The sequence below is a fragment of the Bos indicus x Bos taurus genome, chromosome 15 (genome assembly GCF_003369695.1).
Source record: "Bos indicus x Bos taurus breed Angus x Brahman F1 hybrid chromosome 15, Bos_hybrid_MaternalHap_v2.0, whole genome shotgun sequence".
Taxonomy (NCBI): domain Eukaryota; kingdom Metazoa; phylum Chordata; class Mammalia; order Artiodactyla; family Bovidae; genus Bos; species Bos indicus x Bos taurus.
In genome coordinates, this window is record NC_040090.1 from 12976715 (window position 1) to 12992055 (window position 15341).

The 15341-nt window shown below is 39.7% G+C and overlaps 1 protein-coding gene across 4 annotated transcripts in view; it reads left to right on the forward strand.

The window, feature by feature from the left end:
• Nucleotides 1-15341, forward strand: part of LRRC4C (leucine rich repeat containing 4C) — a 1428975-nt gene that overhangs the window by 804004 nt on the left and 609630 nt on the right. The window lies entirely within an intron of this gene.

Sequence of the window (15341 nt, forward strand, 5' to 3'; positions counted from 1 at the left end):
GATAAAGACCTATTGGTATGAAGACTGAGGAGGTGGGGGGACGGTATTTTACATCCCGGTTCTGGTTCAATTACTTCCAGCTACATCGGTACACTGCCAGAGACAGCTGCAGAAGGTAACAGAGCTAGCGTGCATTGCCTTCTGTCTCCCAGGTAGCACATGCAATTGTTTTGTTTTCCACGGTCTCAAAATGACTAGATATCAGCCGCTTACACCCTGCAGGGCAAATCAGGATGCAGCAAAAAGTGTTCGGAATTGCTATGTTGGCATTGAGAGCAGATCAGTAATAACAGAGTGTGTCTGGACACAATAGGACTTTTGGCAATGTCAGTGCTCATTCCCTGGTGGAAAATAGACTGTGTCATTGTGCCATTCCAACTCACCTTTTATTTTCCCTCCTCTTCCTTGACCTGGAGAATTTTTTTAGGATGAATTAACTCTTCCTTCTTTGCCACAGACACACTATGCCTTGCTGCCTCTGTCACTGTGTCTCTTGTTAGGTAGCTCAAAGATGACTCTCTAGTAATCTCTCCTTCCAGAGGGTTTTGTGCTTATCTGGTTCACCCCCCTGCTAACTCACTGTAGCAACTTCCTAGATGTATGTAGCAGCTAACAAACTCCTTGGCTTTATCCTTAAAGGTATGAGAGTAATGATATAAAGAAAGTCCCTAGACCGATTATCCCCTAGAGACACATCCACCTCACCTTCACAACAGACACACATACCCTGCTTCTTTAGCATTATTCCAAAATTGCTAAGTAAACTTTCAGTTCTATTCAGTCTTCTTTAGCTAAAGAATCACTGCCTCTGTAAACTCAATATCTATTACTGCCAACATTGTACAAATAGGGCGCTAATCATTCTACACAGCTTTCCACATTTTTGGCATTCTCTTTGCTGAAAGCTCATTATTTGTAATGTGATGAGTTTAGTCAGCCATTTAGATTTTGTTTTATTTGTCTGTATCTCACTACTTTATAAATCTTGCTGATATGCCTGACCAGCTTTTCTCTAATGCTGCATAATCAATTTTTTCTAATTTTTAACCTATATATGAAGATGTGAGCATGTGTACTGTAGTAAACAGTAATAGCAATCATAACACATTGCGTAACAATCCACTACAAAATGGCCTGGGAGCAGTATTTATCTGGCTCATTGGTTTTGATGTTATAGAGGACTTCCAATTTCACTTTTTGTATTAATGCCACGGTTTTGCTATATATAAGACAGTTTGCCTCCTTTCTGATTCTCCACACAAAGCTTACTTTCCTATCTTGTTTAATGTGTAAATTTCATAGATAAGGTCCTTGTCATACCATGAGTATGTTTGTAATGGAATTGAATGTGTGGTATCATGGGATGAACACCAGCCTATGTATATAATCCAAATAGGTACACATTCAGTTCAGTTTAGTCTCTCAGTCGTGTCCAGCTCTTTGCAACTCCATGAATTGCAGCACGCCAGGCCTCCCTTGGAGAAGGCAATGGCACCCCACTCCAGTACTCTTGCCTGGGAAATCCCATGGACGGAGGAGACTGGTAGGCTGCAGTTCATGGGGTCGCTAAGAGTCGGACACAACTGAGTGACTTCCCTTTCACTTTTCACTTTCATGCATTGGAGAAGGAAATGGCAACCCACTCCAGTGTTCTTGCCTGGAAAATCCCAGGGACAGGGGAGCCTGGTGGGCTGCCGTCTATGGGGTCGCACAGAGTCCGACACAACTGAAGCGACTTAGCAGCAGCAGGCCTCCCTGTCCATCACCAACTCCCGGAGTTCATTCAGACTCACATCCATCGAGTCAGTGATGCCATCCAGCCATCTCATCCTCTGTCATCCCCTTTTCCTCCTGCCCCCAATCCCTCCCAGCATCAGAGTCTCTTCCAATGAGTCAACTTTTTGCATGAGGTGGCCAAAGTACTGGAGTTTCAGCTTTAGCATCATTCCTTCCAAAGAAATCCCAGGGCTGATCTCCTTCAGAATGGACTGGTTGGATCTCTTTGCAGTCCAAGGGACTCTCAAGAGTCTTCTCCAACACCACACTTGAACAACACAGTTCAAAAGCATCACATTATGTCTTCTTAATTCATGTAAATATCAAAAAAAAATTAACAAAAGAAAATAAAAACTGAGATAGTGTGCTAAAGCAGACTGTTATTTGGAGTGATTGATCTGCCGAGAATTTCTTTAACTTCCTAAGAGAGTATTAACGTCGTCCCATGACCAAAGAGAATTCTTCAAGGACTCCTGTTTATAAATGCTTTCAGCAGTCTTCCCTGGTGGCTCAGACTGTAAAGCATCTGCCTACAACGTGGGAGACCCGGGTTCAAATCCCTGGGTCAGGAAGATCTCCTGGAGAAGGAAATGGCAACCCACTCCAGTATTCTTGCCTGGAAAATCCCATGGATGGAGAAGCCTGGTAGGCTACATTCCATGGGGTCTCAAAGAGCCGGACACGGCTGAGTGACTTCACTTTGACTTTCAGCAGTAAAAAGCTTTTCCTTGCTCCTCTTGACCCTCTAATGGTTTCCAGTTTTCCTCTTTTTTTTGCCTTATTTCCACTGCTGCTATTTCCACTACTGTCATCTTTTAAGGTCTTTGAACTGTGAACCAAACTATTCAGAAAAAGAGAATAACAAAGGTTTAACTTTCAAAATAATATAACCATATGCTAGAAACTGCCCACCCGTATGTTGCAAAAACCGATGGAGCAGTGAAGAGAGCAGAGATGCTGTTCTTTGTGTCCCGCCTTTTGTTTCTCCTCCCCCTACGGCTGGAGATTGAACACCTCACTGACATTGTCAACAAAGCTGTCATTCCACTCATTGGTCCATGCGTGTTTCATTTACTCCTGAATGCCGAGGAAATTGATGCACTGTATGTGGATCTCACTCTTGGGTTCATTTTCATAGGCAGAGTGATATTTCATCTGTACTATGTACATTCCTGATTATTTGACTGGGGTGGGGAGATTAAATCCTAATTTACCTGCATGAAAACTCAGGTGCAAAGAAGGAAAGCGAAATAATATGCATCTTTTTCGTCTGAAAGGAAAGAGGCTGGTCCTTGCAGTATTCTAAGGAAAGGAAATGTCTGGCTTATCTTCAAGAAAACCTCTGTCTACCTATGGAGTCAGTGGTGGAACAAATGACTTTCAAGAGGAATACAATCCCAAATTAGGAGCCATCTATTTAAGAGACCAATTCTTTAAAATGAGTATTATGTTTGTTTCTTGTGTATAACATAGTAATTTAGTATTTAAATCCATTAAGAAATAATCATCATGATAAGTCTAGTAATCACATGTCACCATATGAAAGTATACACTATCAGTGACCATATTCTTTAGGCTATATATTATATCCCAGTGGTTTGTTTACTTTATAGATAGAAGTTTGTACCTCTTAATCTTTTTCTCTTGTTTCAACCACATTCCACCTTCCTCCGCTTTGGCAACCTCTAATTTGCTTTCTGTATATATAAATTTGTTTTTGTTTTCTTTTGTGTATTTTATTTTATAGATTCCACATATAAGTGAGATGACATTGTACTAGTCTTTCTCTGTTTAACTTATTTCACTTAGCATAATACCGTCTAGGTCAATCCATAGTGTCACAGATGACAATACTTGATTCTTTTTTATGCCTGAGTAATATTCCATTGTGCGAATGATGTGTATGTGTGTGTACACATCACACACGTCCTCTTTAGAAATTCATCATTTGATGATCACTGAGGATGATTTCACATTCGGCTAAGATAAATAGTGCTGAAATGTATGTAGCTGTGCATACATCTTTTTGGATTAGTATTTTTGCTTTACTAGGGTACATACTCAGAAATAGAATTGGTGGATTGTGTGATAGTTCTAGTTTTAATTTTTTGAGGAAGCTCTATGCATTTTTCCATTTCATATGAACCAATATACCTTCCCACTAACAGTGGACCAGAAATTTTTTTTCTCCACATCCTTGCCAACTATGTTATTTGTTATCTTTTTGGTAATAGTCATTCTGGCAACCCACTCCAATATGCTTGCCTGGAAAATCCCATGAACAGAGGAGCCTGGGGGGCTACAGTCCAGGGGGTCGCAAAAGAGTTGGACACGACTTAGCGACTAAACAACAATCCTGGCATGTGTAAGAAATATCTCATTGTGATTTTGATTTGTAATTCCCCGGTGAACAGTGAGGTTGAACATCTTTTTATGTGTCTGTTGGCCATTTGTATTTTTTCTTTGGATAAAAGTGTATTCAGATTCTCTGCCCTTTTCTTAATCGATTTGTATTTTGATACTCAGTTGTATGATTCCTTTCTATATTTTAGATATTAATGCCTTATCAGATATATTGTTTACAAATATCTTCTCCCATTCATTTGATTGCATTGTCATTTTGTTGATACTTTCTTTCTCTATTAAAAAGCTCTTTAGTTTGATGTAATCCCAATTGTCTATAGTTTTTCTTCTGTTGCCTTTGCCTGAGAATACAGATCCAAAAAAATTATATTGTTAAAACTGATGTCAAAGACTATACTGCCTGTTTCTTCTGGGAGTTTTATGGTTTCGGGTCTAACATTTATATCTTTAATCTAATTTGTGTCTATTTTTGTATAAGGTGTGAGAGAATTGTCCAGTTTCATACTTTTGTGTATAGCTGTCCAATCTTCCTAACCCTATTTATTAGAAAGGCTGTGTGTACAATACTGAATCTGGCCTCCTTTGTTGTAGATTAATGAACCGTTTAAGTGTAAGTTTACATCTGAGCTCTTTATTACATTCCATTGATCTCCATGTCTGTTTTGGGGCCAGTACCATGGTACTGGATTATGGTAGATTTGTAATAGAGTTTGAAATCAGGGAGCATGATACCTCTAGGTGTGTTCTTTTTTCTTAGCCTTGTTTCAGCTATTTGGGGTCTTATGTAGTTCTCTACGAACTTTAGCACTTTTGGTTTTAGTTCTGTGAAAAATATCATTAGTATTTTCATAGATTGCATTGAAACCTTACAATTTGTTGGGTAGTTTGGTCATTTTAACCATATTAATTCTTTCCATACATAATCACTGTAAATCTTTTCTTTATATGTATCATCCTAAATTTCTTTCATCAGTGTCTTATGGTTTTTAGTGTACAGATCTTTCACCTTTTTTTGTTAAATTTATTCCCAGGTATTTTAGTCTTTTTGATTCAGTTGTAAATGCAATTGTTTGCTTAAACTCTCTTTCTGATATATTGTTATTAGTATTCAGAAATGCAAAAAAAAGTGTTGTGTGTTCATTTTGTATTCTGAAATGTACTTAATTCATTAATTAGTTCTAGTACGTTTTTGAGGTAGGGGACATATTTTTACTATGGGGCATCTCCACTAATTATTGTAGACATATGTGATTTTATTAATTTTGCCGTCTAGCCTTCCAACTGGCAGTGTAGCTGGCTGACTGACTGCCTCTGCTACATGTTTTCCTTTCCCAGTGAGACTTGTCTTTTTATAATTTTTTTTTTTATTTCTAGTTATGGTCTTTTCTGCTTAAACAAGTCCCTTTAACATTTATTGTTAAGTTTACTTTAGTGGCGATGAATTCCTTTAGCCTTTGCTTGTCTGGAAAATTATTTATCTTCTTCAGTTCTGGATAATAAGCTTGTTGGATAGAATATTTTCATTTAGAAGTTTTTTTTTTTTTTTCTTCTCCTGTTTATACTTTGAATATACTGTGCTACTCCCTTCTGGCCTCTGAAATTTCTGTTGAAAATTCAGCCGATAGTCTTATAGGGGCTCCCCTATACATAACATAATGCATCTTTTAAGATACTCTCTTTATCTTGACTGTAACATATAATAATAATGTGTCTTAGTGTAAGTTTCTTCAGTTTTATCTTGTTTGGGACTTCCTGTGCTTCCTGAACTTGGATATCTGTTTCCTTTGTCAGGTTAAAGAAGTTTTCAGTGATTACTTCTTAAAGTAAAATTTCTATCTCTTTCTCTCTTTTCCTTTGACCCTTGTAATGTGATAGTACACTTAATGTTGTTCCAGAGATCCCTTAAACTCTCCTCATTGTTTCTTTCTTCTTTTGTTTTGCTGTTCCAGTTGAGTGAGTTCCAGTGGTCTGTCTTCAGTTTGCTTTTCTTTTTGCAACATCTAATCTGTTGTTGGTCCCATCTAGTGTACTTTTGGTATAAGTTCTTATAAGCTAAAGCTCTGACTAATTCTTCCTTAATATGGATGTGAGAGTTGAACTATAAAGAAAGCTGAGCGCCGAAGAATTGATGCTTTTGAACTGTGGTGTTGGAGAAGACTCTTGAGAGTCCCTTGGACTGCAAGGAGATCCAACCAGTCCATCCTACAGGAGATCAGTCCTGAATATTCATTGGAAGAACTGATGCTGAAGCTGAAACTCCAATACTTTGCCCACCTGATGTGAAGAGCTGACTCATTTGAAAAGACCTTGATGCTGGGAAAGATTGAGGGCAGGAGGAGAAGGGGACAACAGAGGATGAGATGGTTGGATGGCATCACCGACTCAATGGACATGGGTTTGGGTGGACTTCATGAGTTGGTGATGGACAGGGATGCCTGGTGTGCTGCAGTTCATGGGATCGCAAAGAGTCGGACACGACTGAGCGACTGAACTGAATCTCTTTCTTGAGTTTCTCATTGTGTCCCTCTATTTTTCTCCTGAGTTCATTGGACATGCTTTGGATTGTTGCTTTCAGCTCTTTGTCTGGAAGATTTTTTATCCCCTTTAGTTATTTTTCTGAGGTTATATCTTGTAATTCTGTTTGGAACATATTCCTTTGTTTTCTCATTTTGTCTGACTCTCTGTGTTTGCTTATACTTATTAAGTGGATTAACTGCCTCTCCCAGTCTTGAAAGAATGGCTTTATATAGATGTCTTATTGGAATCAGTAGTAGGGTCCTCCCTGGTTACAAGAGACAGGTGGCCCAGGACTGTCCCCTGTGAGAGCTGCATATGTCCTCCCATTGTAACTGGGTGTTGCAAACCTGTTAGTGTGTATAAAGACCCCTGAACGGCTCAAATGCATCTGTTGTAGACACTATGGTGTTAGGGAGAACCCCCAGACCAAGGGGTCACTTAGACAGCACTTTGGTGTTGGCTGAGGGCTCCTGCAAGATCTGGCAGGATGGACATCACTTTGTAAAGGGGCCCTGGTGCTAGCTGAGGGGACCTTCCAGGCCTGGCAGGGTGAGGATCTGCTTTGGAAATGTGCCAGCTAAGTCTTCAGGTAAGCCTGGGGCAGGGGAAGAGATGCTGCTAAGTTAGAGGGGGAGAGTCAGCTGCCCCCTGTCAGTAGTGAGCAAACTTGGTAAAGTGTGAACCAAAAGCAAACCAAAAAACCAAAGAAACCCTGAAACTGGCACCTGTCAACTCTTGTATACACAGAGAAAGTTTCAACAGATCCCTGCCCTTGGGTACATGCCCTAAAATTAATCAATAAACTTCATGTATGACTGAGTTGCTTTTCAAACTGCTGCCTCTGTGCTAAGACTTAGAGAGAGTGAATTTTTGAGCCTGCTTATTAACAGGTCTTTCTCCACTTCCCACAGCCCTCCAGCTCTCTCAGCCCTAAGCCCTGAAGCCCTGGGTATTCCGAGCCAGGCATTGTAAGGGGCTCATTTCCTTGGTGCAGGTCCCTGGACTGGGCAGTCTGATGTGTGATTTGGAGCTCTTGCTCCTCAGGGAGGTCCTCTAAGACTGTTATTTCCCTCCTGCCTGTGGGTCACAGTACCTGAGTTCTGAGTTTTTGCCAGACCACGTCTCTGTCCTTCCTACTCACCTCCACCTGGCTTTTCAAAATTTTTGCTTGTGAAAATTTTTTTCTGCTAGTCTTCAGGTCATTCTCAGAGGTAGTTTCTTGGAGATCCTTGTAATTTGGGTACATCCCTGGGAAGAGTCAAGTCCAGGATCTCCTACTCTGCTATTTTGTCCTGCCCCTCAAGGAAAAGAATTTATTTAAAATGTATGCATACTGGGACTTCCCTGATGGCCTAATGATAAAGACTCTACGCTTCCACTGCAGGTGGTGAATTTAATCCCTAGTCTGTAAACTGAGATCCCACTTGCCTGACACAAAAAGGTAAAGGAAAAAAAAAACATATTTAGGGAGAATTCCATATAACTTCAATTGGTTTTTGCTAAGAATGCACATATTTGAAGTTAGTATATATTTAAACAAATTCTAGTCCTTTTCCAGACTTGTAACCTGAGGCAAATCCTAGGTTTACCAGTTCTAGTCACTTTGTTTGCAGGATTTTCTCTAAGCTCCCCACCTTGGAGGAAAAGTAATTAACCTCATTATGACTGTTTCTTTCCTGTGTATTTCCTCTGCACAACAGTGTATAGTTATTTTCATATTCTCTTGCACAGTTGTTCGCATTCTGTCTCTAGTTTCATGAATGCCTGAAGGTATAATGATACCTGACTCACTGAGTTGCCATGAAGTTTATGTGAAAGAACATATGTTGATTCCCACCTCCTGGTCCTGTTACCGCTCTGGAGATACAGAGGAAATAAGATACTTGGGAAAGGGAAAAGCTTGGGGAACCTACTTAGCCCACTGTTGGTAAAAGAGGAATCCTCCATGAGTCCCCTTTGAGTGTTCTGGAATGTTTCTGTACATACTGGTTTATATTGGTAGCCAGCAGGCCACATGAAACTCAAAGCAGTGGTCTCTGGTTGCTGGAAAGTTTCATTTGTCTATTTATTTGTGATATGCTTTGCTTTGTTTAGAAAATAACCAGTTGTCAGCATTTCTACATCAAAAGTTTTCATATAAAAATCTAAATCTCCTGCCATATTTGGCTGCAGTCCTGTCTGGCTGAAGCTGAGTAAGAATACAGACTTGTATGTTTCCATGGATTGGATAGCAAACAATTCCTCTGTAGATACAGAAGTGAAAATAGAGCACTCGGTCATGGAAGTTTGTAGGTGAGTACTTGTAGTAATGGAAGGTTGTACACTCTCCCTTGAGATGTCTTCTATTTTCTTCATGAAAATGGAAGTCATAATACCAGCTGGGACGGGAGGGGGATGGTGAAGGGAAAGTAGGGAAAGAACATGTTTCACTAGCAAATTGTCACATTTCCACAACTCCTGAAATGAGCAAAGAAAAGTCTAACTTTTATGTTCTACAACTCATTTAATACTCTTCTAAATACTCCACCCCATTTGGGGGGAAAGTGAGGCAACAGAGACTTATCTAAAATCTGCCAATGAACAGCTCCAGTGTAGTCTCTATAAGGTAATATTTTCAATCAACTCACCATTTAGCTATCCAGCAGAGCTGTTCTTCTCACTCTTCTTTTCCCCAACTAACATCCAAGTATATGGGAAATATTTCAGAATTCAAGGGAATATCCCATCCATACAGATTGCCATGCTTGTGCTGGTCTCCATCGAGGGACGATGGGTGTGATCCTGGGTGTACCAGTTGCATGACTGAAGAATACAAGTTCCATTATTTTTATTCAGTCATTGTCTAGTGAGACTCCAACTTAGATCAGAGAAAGCCAGATATGGTTTCTTCACCAATCACATAGAATGTCCCACTTCCAATTAGCCTGTTCCAGCTTCCCCAGGGCAATATCCTTCAATCAGAGCATCCGTGAAGCATCCCTTTATTCTACTATTAAGATTTCCAACTCCCCTGCCTGGCTTTGCATCTCTGCCAAATGCAAGGGGTAATGGCTACTCCCTTGCTAGAGCAAGTTCTAAATAAACAGCTATTGCTTGTCTTCATTTAAGTGATCTTTATTATTTACATAATTCAAAACCTACTACTGTCACTTATGAGTTACATAACTTTGTACATGTATCTTTGCCTCTGAGAGTCTTAGTTTCCTTATTCTAAGAGGGAGATGTTAGTGACACCTACCACGTAGAATCAAATTCAGTAGATAAAATGCACGTAAAACTCCTAAAAAAGGGTCTGGTACACTGTAAGCCCATAATAGTTCTCAATCTTTTTATTGATTATACTTATTTATTATTAGACATGAGGAAATAAACTGAGAGAATAAAAGACTTGCTTGAAGTCCATGGAACGTCAATGTCTGAGTTGGGTGCAAGCTCTGCTAGGTTCAAGTCTAGTGTTGCTTTTCCTAATTCAAGCAAATTGCATGGAGAGTACACTTAGCAAATGGTTTCCAAATGAATGCAAGAAATAATAAGTAAACAAGTGAGCAGAGTACATTTGTAACCTAAGTTGAAAGTACAAATGTGGATAAAGGGGGGAATCATTTAATCAACCAAAGTCTAGAATTCAGTTGTATTGAACCTTGTAAAGAGGTAAATGATTTGAGAGCTGGAAAATATATTACAGATCACTTAATTCTGTGGTTTTCAAACCCCACAATCATAGAGATTCAGAAAGTAAAAGCTTCTACTGTCATACTGAAATAGTAACAAAATCAAACTAAACTCTATTCATAAGTCATTTTTTGGTTTTAAATGAGAGACTGAGAGAAATTTTCAATTCTGTCTTCAACTTGATTTTTCCTGTAAATATTGTTAACAATCTACCATATCAATCATAACTTTCAGGAAATGGGTAAATCATGATTAAAATAAGAAGCCACTGAAATATTCTCATGAGTCTCAAGTATTTTAGCTTGGATTCTCTGTGAAGCAGATCCTCAAATAAGGATTTGTATACAAGTAGTTTATTAAAGAGAGAATTCCAGGGAATACCTAAAGAGATAGGAAGTGAGATAGCAGTAAGGTAGAGCCAATAGCATGTGTATTGATGAACATATCATTGCTATGGGAGACTGCGGCTCAACTAATCTGGGGACACTCTGAGACACAGTGAGGAGTAGTCTACAGAATTTTCTCCATGAGGTTTGAGTAGTCTGAGACTTCAGTCCATCTTGGACTGAGGGATGATAACTCCCGTGAACTCCTTGTTTGCATCTCTTACAGACTACAGGCTCTTTGATGACAAGAGAACATTTCTAGCCAGAGACGTGACAGTATTTTTGGGAAAAATCTGCAGAAGACCTCCAGGGTAACCCAGGCTACAGCCTGGACAGGATGATGTCTGCTACACAAAGCCTAAACTTGAAAAAATACTGATTAAGATGTTTGTCTTAGATCTGTGTCTGTATCAAAACTATTGACTTTATAAAAGGCAACAGATAAACTGGAGAAAAAAAATAAAAATGACCAGTGATATTATCATTCATATATAAATTATACATAAGGAAAGAGATTATGAAAAGGCTGATAGAGAAAGAGGTAAAAGTCAGTAAAGTTAATTCATAAAACATATCATGGAAATGGTAAAAACACTGGTAAGGGAGTGTGGTTTGTTTCATTAATCTAAAAAGTTAATTAAAGCTAACATACAGATTTCTCTATATGAGAAAGACCTCGATGTTGGAAAAGATTGAGGGCGGAAGAAGGGAGAGACAGAGGATGATATGGTTGGATGGCATCACCAGCTCAATGGACATGAGTTTGAGCAAACTCTGGGAGATGGCGAAGGACAGGAAAGTCTGGCCTGCTGCAGTGCATGGGGCCACAAACAGCTGGACAGTACTTAGTGACTGAACCACAGATTTCTCACCTAGGCTGCCAAGGGTACAGTGAATGGGGGCTCTGATGAATACTACCTTTCGAAATGCAGTTTCGTCATCCAGGTCAAGGGCTTTTAGTTTTTCCTTCTCTTTGGTTTAGTTATTCTACTTCTGAAAATACAAACTAGGGGGAAAAAGGAAATATAGATAAAACAAAAAGCTCACATTTTTTTTTTCCTTGAAGCATACAGAATAGTTTAAAACATTAATTTACATGACCAATATCATGCAGATGGTTAAATGTATTATAGATCCATATGAAGGGCATTATGCAAGCACTTCACAAGGAGTTTTCACAAACATGATGTCTTAGTCTCATTTGATAGAAAGTTGCTTCCCTGGTGGCTCAGAGGTTAAAGCATCTGCCTGCAATGCGGGAGACCTGGGCTCGATCCCTAGGTTGGGAAGATCTCCTGGAGAAGGAAATGGCAACCCACTCCAGTATTCTTGCCTGAAGAATCCCATGAACGGAGGAGCCTGGTGGGCTACAGACCACGGGGTCACAGAGAGTCGGACACAATTGAGCGACTTCACTCACTCACTGCATACAGAACACAGGAAAGCTGTGAGGACTTGATATGTGCCAGTTACTGTCCTAAGTACTTTTATACATAGTAGCTTAATCCTCTCAAGGGCCCAGTGATGTACTATTCTTACCATTCTCGTTTTTGAGATGAATATACTGGGGCCAATGAGACGTTGAGTGCATTGTCCAAGATTACATATATAGTCAATGTAGAATTGAGATTCTAACCCAGGCAAAGGGGCCACAAAACCTGCAAGCCTCTCAACTAGTTCTTGACGGCTTTTCACAGGAGGGTCCTGGAAGGACAAACTGAATTTAGGATCCTGGGCAGTAGAAGGAACTTGCAACTCTGTCTCTCTTTTCCTCGCTTCCTTTCTCCTCCCTCCCATCTCTTTTCCCTTCCTTCCTTCCTCCTTCCCTTCCTTCGTACTCTGCTTCCTGTCTTTTCCTCTTTGCTCTCTGTGCAGAGCCATTTCCACTAAGCTGCACTGTAGGGTACCACGTATTTTATGGACAAGACAACTCTTGTTGTACACCCACTCCAGGTTTGATTCACAGCCACTATAAATGAAAGCTAATCTAGAGCTCTCCGAGCGAAGAACTTCTACCAGGACGTCATGGTTGTTATTAACGATACTATTTCTTAATGCTATTTAATACTATTAATGACACTTATTAAAATATCTCATGTTTACAATGGTTTACACATCCATATTCCCTCCTATGGTTGCATCTCTGTAATAACCTTGTGAAGCAAGTAGCTGCTGCTACTACTAAGTCGCTTCAGTCATTCCAACTCTGTGCAACCCCATAGACAGCAGCCCACCAGTCTCCCCAATCCCTGGGATTCTCCAGGCAAGAACACTGGAGTGGGTTGCCATTTCCTTCTCCAATGCATGAAAGTGAAAAGTGAAAGTGAAGTCGCCCAGTCGTGTCCAACCCTTAGCGACCCCATGGACTACAGCCTACCAGGCTCCTCCGTCCAGGGGATTCTCCAGGCAAGAATATTGGAATGGGGTGCCATTGCCTTCTCTGGTGAAGCATGTAGAGCAGACATTAAAATCCCATATTTTTAGTTAAGAATATGAGGATTAGAGAGACTCCTGGAAACACATTTCTGACAAAATAAGCTCGATCAGGTAGACTTGGTTTCAGATCCCATACCTGTCCTTCCCTTTGACTTTGAGCTGACTTTGAACAGGACACTGAGCCTCTTTCCATCATCTTCTGTAAAATGAGAACATTTATTCATGTGCAAACTCCTTTGGTTATTGGGAGATTTAAACAAGGTGATGCAGAAACTCCAGAGGAAAAACCATTGTTCTTTGTTTTTATTTGTTTGGTTGGTTTGATTTAGTTTGGTTTGTTTGTTTACACATCAAAGAGAAGTTAGTATAATCTCTACTACGGTACTAGTAGATAAGTCTCTATGATTCTTTGCACCTTATTGCTTTTTAAAGGTGGAAAAGAGCCATTTGTTTTCTTTTAGTTCTTCAGAGTTGGCCCTACAAGAAAGGACTCACTGCCTAGAAGCAAGGAGTGTGATGATCCAAAAGTCTGCGGTTATTCATTTTTTCAGGATCTGCCTTGGTTTTCAAGTCAAAGTCACGCTCCTCTTTAGCCAGACTCCAGCCAGTGGCCATGCAAGTCAAGTAGCTGACATCAGCTCTTCCCAACAAAGCTCCCAGAAAGTAACAGAGCAAGGAAGTGGTTTAAGGGTTCAGGGACTTTTTCATTTCCATCCAAGATAGGCTTCCTCAAATGGGTAGTCTTTTCCAGACTGTTCATTCGACTGAAAGAGGCTTTGTCGGTTCTAACTCAGCATGCTAACTGCATCTCAGCTGGTGCTTCCTAGAGGTCACAGCCAACTCCCTGATTAATGCCTCTGGGAAAGTCAAGGTTCTGGTCAAGGTTTCTGGGCTTTGGTACCATGGGCATTCGGTGCTATGGGGTGTGTCCTGTGCATTCAAGGATCTTCAGCAAGATCCTTGTGCCATTGTGACAACCACATTTGTCTTTGGAGATTTCCTAGTACCCCATGTTGAGAACCACTGGTTGAGACAAATCCTTTAACTTTACCAATGAGGGAATTAAAGCCCAAAGCATTTTGATATTTGGCAAAACTAATACAATTATGTAAAGTTTAAAAATAAAATAAAATTAAAAAAAAAAGAACCCCCCCCCCAAAAAAATAAAGCCCAAAGTGTTAACTTTAGTTGCTCATTTTAGCTAGCCAAACTAAAGACAGAACTGGGCCTCAGACCCAGATTAATGCTGTTTCTAATCTAGGACTTTTTTAGATTTTGAATTATAAAACAGAATTTGTAAGAAAAACACTATTGTCATCTACTTTCAGACTAGAATTTCCATAGGTGAAAAATTCCAGAACAAAAGATACTTTCTTTGTTCTTTTTCTTGTTTATACCTCTTGCAAAGAAGGTGCTGTAACCTCTAGCACACCACAGCCTTGAAAACAAAGTTCCTGTACCACCTGGGTTGCAGGTTTAAATTGCGTCTTCTTATTTGGTTGCGTATGGAACAACTTGAAAATCATTGTGGTTCTTATTATGTGTAAAACTAAATTAGTCTCTCACCAATGAAACATGTCTCCTAAGTATCTGTCCAGTATAGACTGGCCTTTTAAATAAATTTCTGTGTTATCTCTTGTAAAAAAAAATAAAAAATTTTCCTTAGTATTCCACTCCAACTTCTCCACCAAGATGGGGAACTCTCTGTGTTTCTGTGGCATCCCTCCTGTGGTTACTGCAGTCAGAGCTTCCAGTCTTGTCTATTACTATCATCTCCTTGTCTGATTTCCCCCTTTGCCTTGTGAGCTGTTTGAGCATGATGGCCTGAGCCTTTCAACATTTAATGTCTAATTACTGAATTCCTAACTGGGGAATGAATGAATGAATATTTAATAGCTGCCAGATCACTGTTCAAGAAAAAGAATTATAAGAGGAAAGTCTTTTCCTCATTCTTTAGGAGTTTACTGTGTTTCTTACACTAATCTTGACTATATTCACATCAAAGTTAACAGGAAAGTGTCTTGAAACACTTCTGTCAAATCAAATATATTTGCAAATGTTCAGGTCTGATGTTTACTTCCATATCCTTTAAATATGATGTGGGTAACTCTGTGACAACTTCTGACCTTAGCACTTTTACTTCAGCTTACTTTTACCTTTTGCTCTGAGATTTTAAGACCTGATTATAGG